The 6,062-nt window shown below is 44.5% G+C and overlaps 1 protein-coding gene across 1 annotated transcript in view; it reads right to left on the bottom strand.

Moving 5' to 3' along the window:
* The window catches only part of FGGY (FGGY carbohydrate kinase domain containing), a 417,095-nt gene that overhangs the window by 379,688 nt on the left and 31,345 nt on the right, over positions 1 to 6,062 (bottom strand). The window lies entirely within an intron of this gene.

The following is a 6,062-nucleotide window of genomic DNA, read 5'->3' as shown; positions in this document are numbered from 1 at the left end:
AAAAAAAAAAAAAAAAAAAAAAAAGAAGTGATTATCACGATAAGCTTAGTGAATATCTATCATTTCATAGAGATATAAAAGTAAAGAAACAGAAAAACAAATTTGTGTGATGAGGTATCTTAGGATTTACTCTCTTAACTTTCATATATAAATACAGCAGTGTTCATTCTATTTATCACGTTGCACATTATATTCCTAGTATTTAGTTATCTTATAACCGGAAGTTTGTACCTTTTGACTGAATTCATCCAATTCCCCTCTCCCCCTGAAGGTGAGTATAGTTAATAATCTATTTTACAGGTGACTAAGATGAGACGCCAAGAGATATGTAACTTTTCTCTTAATGCTAGGTCCACACACTTATGAACAGTAAATGCACATTGATGCATCTTATACTGATGGGCAAATAGGTCTCTGAGAAGTTAAGAGATTTAGCCAGCACCACTCAAGAGCAGCCTGGACCCAAAGTCCCACATCTCTCTGTCCCTTCCTTTCCTTCTTAGCAGCTTGCGATACAGGTTTGGAGAAGAGGCAAGTATACTGCAGCCGTGTCAGGAAGTGACTGGGAATTGGGAAGGAGCCTCGAGGGAGACAGGATCAGGAACTTGTTAGACAATCTGTTTTCTTTACAGACCCCTTGTGAGTTACAAGGAAATCTAACCAGAGAACACTCAGGAATTCCTTGGCCTTCACTGCCGCTCTGAGTCCCTCTGGTCAGATTAGCCCCCATGACACAGACATCTCACAGAGGCTTTCATTTTCCACATTGGCCTTTTAAAGAATAAGAACAAGCCCCCTTGATACCCATGCTGGTGAACATGCTACAACTCCCCAGGTGAGCTCGGGGCAGCCTCAGCGCCCAGAGTCTCATTTCAACCACAGCAGCCTTCTGCACCCTTCCACTTCAAAAAGGTAATGTTTCCTTGGCAAGGTCACACCTGGGAATTTTAAAATGAAGTCAGCCAGCAGATGTTCCATTACAGCTTCCTGGATATTTATTCCAGTCAAAAACAGCTTCATTACAAGTGATAGCTTCTGACTTGATCACGAAGATTTCCCAAAGGTGTGTGTCCCCCTTTGGTTCACGGGCAGGTGTAGAGGCCAATGGGGAATCTGTAGTTAAGAACATGTGCTACCTCCGTCTGAGCTTCAGAGAACAACCCTCAGGCTCCAGCCTAAGTGCCTTCTCATCTCCTTGCCCGTATGACCAGTGGCACCAGTTTTCAAACCATGCATTCCTTTAAGCATCCAAAAGGGCTATCTTTCCTTCAAGCCATTACTCGGAAAAACTGAAATAAAACAGATCAAAGCAGAGCTGCTCTGTCTGAAGCAAAGATCACCCTTGCCTGGCCCTCTACCCTCCCCCCAGCAATCGCTCTGCTGGGTCCTTCCTCAGGACTGAGGATGGCTGAAAACCACTGGCTGAGGCCCTCTGCACGGCATCCCAAGCCCTCCTGGAGCTGCCCTCTGCCTGCGGTTCAGCCACATCCACCTCAGTCCTGCCCGTTCTCACACCAAGCTCCAGACATCCTGAACCCCTCGCAGGACCGTAGGTGTACCGCACTGCTACAGGACTGTCTCCCCTCGTGCTTCTCTTCCCTTGCGACCTCGTTCCTCTCATGTGCCTGCTGACTTCCATTTCAAGATGCAGCTAAACCACCACCTCTTCAGGAAAGACTGCCTTGCCTCTCTCCATGCCCTGCTGCCACCACAGTACTGTGCCCCTACTTTCTTTGCAAACTTTTTGAAGACCACACTGACTGTGAATTTTTTGTTTCTGTGTCCGTCTCCCTTATTGGCCTGAACATGAAGAAAGGAACTGATTGATTTCTGGATCCCCAGCTCCTACAGTTTCTATATCCCCAAACCAGTACAGCGTCTGGTACGTAACTGGTTTTCAATAAATGTTTACGGAATGAACACCAAAATCAGTGAATCCACAGAAAACAAGGATGAACAGGTTCGTGCTTTAACGCTTTAATAGTTTGGATTCCTAGGTTTGTACTTATCTGCACTAGTGTTTTTCCTTGATTCTAATCTCTGTATGCTTCATCCATCCAATTAACAAATATCTATTGGATGCTTACAACTACATTTTATTAATTCGAAGACACTCATTTTTTTCACATTTAGCTTCTTCAAAATTAGTGACTCAGCAATCAATGGCATCTTACAACTAACCAGTAGCATGTTCTTTCCTTCTTAGTGGTATATGAAATAATGATGCATCTTGCAATCAACGACTGATATTCAAAGAAATGCAGATTGTGCCAGGCACCAGGAACCCTGCTAAGGGTGCTGAGGATACAGTGAAGGACAAAATAGGACAGTGCCATGGCTCAGATCTTCCTCGGTTTCTTTATCTGCAAAGAGGAGGAAGACTGACCGGGCTAGCTGTTCCACCTCCCCGAACTGACCACATACACATCCTCTTGCTGTACTCGGGATTCCTTCTCTTAGCTTCCCACTGTCACCACTTGGAAGGGCCCAGGGATGCTGCTCCCCAACACTGATCCTGACAAGCCAACAACTCTCTGTCCTTGGCTGGAACTTTCCAAGATTATTCTAAACACTGGAGGGAGAAACAAGGGGAAAAACACAGGAAATGAAGAATCTATACAAACACCCTGGATTACACAGACCTGGCCAGCCATCATCCAGGCTTCTCGGTACTCCTGCCAGTGCCAGTGACAAAAGAGTCCCCCAGGGGGCTGGCCCAGCTCCTCAGGCCTGGCTCCCTCACTTTTGACTGTCTTCCTCTACAAGGAATTCCTCATCTTACCACCCACTACACAGACATCCTGATTTACTTCCAATAAAATCCAAAGAGGCAGATTTCCACTCTGCAGCTGACTCAGGGCTTCCCCCAGCTCTGGGTTTTGGACCCATCTCTTGGCTAAACAGGAAAGAGCCCATCCTTTGGGAGAACCCCACCCCCCCCCCCCCCCCCCCCCCCCCCCCCCCCCCCCCCCCCCCCCACACACACACACTTGTATGGAGAGTGGAGCTTTGCCATTAGACATTAACTCCGAGACTCAGTGGACACCTTTAAAACCTATCTTTAGGGAAATAATAAATGGTACAAATTTACTGTGTATCCGATGCTTTGCTAAGCAGCTTGCTTACATTCATAATCCACTTTTTATCCTGACATCGACCCCTGAAGGTAATTACTGTTATCATCCCCATTTTACTGATGAGGAAAACGAGTCCTAGCCTAGTTAATAACTTGCTCCAGTATGTCATATAACTCGCAAGTGGTGGAGTTGAGAGCAATCTCATTCCCTCTGGCTCCCAAATCCCTAACCATTCTCAGGATGATATACTGCCTGATACCCTCCATTTAGTAAATGCCCATTTGCTAAGGACTCTGCTAGGTATTCCTGCCTACTCTGTCTACAACTGGCTGACTCAGAACTCAGGCTGTCCACCTTCAGAGACTGACCCTTCCTCAACACCAGGTGGCCTCTCTCTGGCAAACTACCCATTTCTAGACCATTTAACTGAGACATCAGTTGGGAAGAGAGTCAAACCCACGGGAACAAGGGCATCATACCCTCCCTGCACTGTTTGCACAGACCTCCCAGTTCATGTTTTTGTAAGAAATAGATCCTAATTAAATATTTCAAGTTCACCATGTTTCCCATTACTATAGTTTTAAGCGATCTCTTTATGATTGTTTCCACACCTGGACCCTGAAAGAAGGGAAACAAAGAAGTTCAAGCCCTTAGGCAGCTTCCCTGAAACTCAACCCTGTGAGTTATAAAAACTCTGCCAGAGGAGTTTCTGCAACTCAGATTCCTTGTCTCCCCTTCTGTGCCCTTTGTTCCTGGGTCATAGGTACTCTCTGCTGTGTCCTAGACTCCAAACTATATTCCAGTTCCTCTTGGCCTCAAGAAATAAAGTAACTGCAAAATGGAAAACATTATTCCCTTTTCCAATTTGCTTTTTTAAAAAAGGATTAGGATCCTCCCGCATGCCTGGCACTTTTATACATTTGTTCATATCTTCTGACTGAAACCCAGGCAAGCTGGTAACCCTATCACCATTTTATACCTTGGTGGGATGGGGAAATTTGCCCTGAGTACCACAAACAGTAAACAACAGCAGCACCTGCATTTGAACCCTGGCCTCTTAAGGCGGGTTTAGGGCTCTTTCCACACACCAACCTAAAAGTGAAAACCAAATCCTTCAAAAACTTCTTCGATATCAATATCAACAACAAAGGCAGCAACAACTAGCATTTATTAAGCTCTGCCCTGCAAACCGCCCACCTGATTTTATGATTTCACTTCACCTTTGTAACAACCCCGTGTGGTTGACACTATGCGCCCATTTTCCAGTTTAGGAGATTGAGGTTCTCAGCAGTAAAGCTATTTAACGTCATAGAGCACAAAACCAGAGGAGCTGGGACTCCAGGCCAGGACGGTATGGCTCCAGAGCCCAATGGATGAATGCTGAGAGTCAGAACATTAGTTCCAATTCATTCATTTCAGTCAGTCAAAGATAAATTCTCTAAAAAGAAAAACAACTAATAGGGAATACAGGGAGGTTGGTCAGACAGAGAAATAAGGACATAGATTGTGAAGGCCAAGAGAAAGAAAAGCTACAGGGAGAAATTCACGCTGGCTGCACACACGTCCCGAGCCTTACCTAACTTTTCAGTCTACAGGAGGCTCTGAAAGGCAGAAACAGCCTCCCAGCCAAGTCCCCAGCGCTTTTAGCCCCTGGACTGGCTTTTAGCCCCTGTTCACGATCAAAAGACTGCTCTTATGATATTTATGCGGTTCATTAAATAATAGCCTTTACAAATATTATTAGAAATGTGCCACAGAAAACCACAGGCTTCATGGCTGATTCGTTAACAAACATGCAAGATGCTCAAAGGCAGCGTGAGAAAAGGAAAGAGGGTCACAGACGCGGCAGGCTGTTCTCTGCACAACTATCCCAGAGATTCTAAGGGGTCATGCTCTAATAGCAGTGCTGAAAACCAACCTTTGGGGATTGTTGTCTTGTATTTTCCTCCTTCTCTTCCCCTAAGTGACCAAAGACCAGTAACAATGTTTCCTAAGACTACAAGGCTCCAAAGTGGATGAGCTTACCTGCAGTCCTATTTCTTAAAGGGCTACTCCTCCAGGACTGACTTGGAAACAGTGTCTGCAAATACAGCATCCCAGGGACCTGGGAGGGAGCTCAATATCCTCTCTTGACTTTGATCTTTGGTCTTGGCTGGGAGCTCAAGTACACGAGACCCACAGAATTTTTTTTTTATTTAGTTATATTGCAATCAGGGGGTTGGGAGGTTTGGGAAGAAAAAGATAAGCAATGAGTACGCTGGTCAACTTTAGTCTCCTTGACAGAAGGAACTAAATATCACTTTAAACAACGCGCACATGCTCTAATATGGAGAGAAAGTTCGGGATGGGAATGAAAGCGCTAATCTGGCAATAATATCTGGTTCTCCACTGGCTTTACCAAAAATACACATGGGAGAAAAAGTACAGCTTCTTGACAGGTACTTCTCTGAAAGTGAAAGGCCGTCTCCTGCAGCTCCAATCTCATTGTATTCTCTGAACAATTAACTAGGATTGTATAACTGAAGTGCCCAGCACAGTGCCTGATATATAATTACATGCTCAGTAAACAGCAGCAACTATTAGGACTATTAACATGTGCCAACCTTCCCTTTCACCATCAAATCACCTCTGGACATCTGCAATCACTTAATATGCATGATCTATATATACCCCGCTATTCTCACCATGTCTAACAGCTCAAATTCCAGTAAACAAATGTTAAGTGCTTTTTATGTGCCAGGACACTAGGAATAGGAAGCAGAAAAAGATATCATTTCTGATTTTAAAGAGCTGACAATTTAATGTAAGAAGCTGATTGTTGAAAGTCAAATGCTGATGCCTCAAGTTATGCCTTGTTGATGTACTTCAAGCTCAACCTAATGCACCTGGTAATATTACACATGGCAGTAAGGTGGCTCCGGATTGCCACCAGAATCTTAGCTATACTCTTTTTTTTTTTTTTTTTTTTTTTTTTTTTTTTTGCGG

Source organism: Physeter macrocephalus, chromosome 4, assembly GCF_002837175.3.
Source record: "Physeter macrocephalus isolate SW-GA chromosome 4, ASM283717v5, whole genome shotgun sequence".
In the NCBI taxonomy this organism is placed as follows: Eukaryota; Metazoa; Chordata; class Mammalia; order Artiodactyla; family Physeteridae; genus Physeter; species Physeter macrocephalus.
The sequence above is the reverse complement of the archived record's forward strand: the minus strand, read 5'-3'. Positions and strand labels throughout refer to the sequence as shown.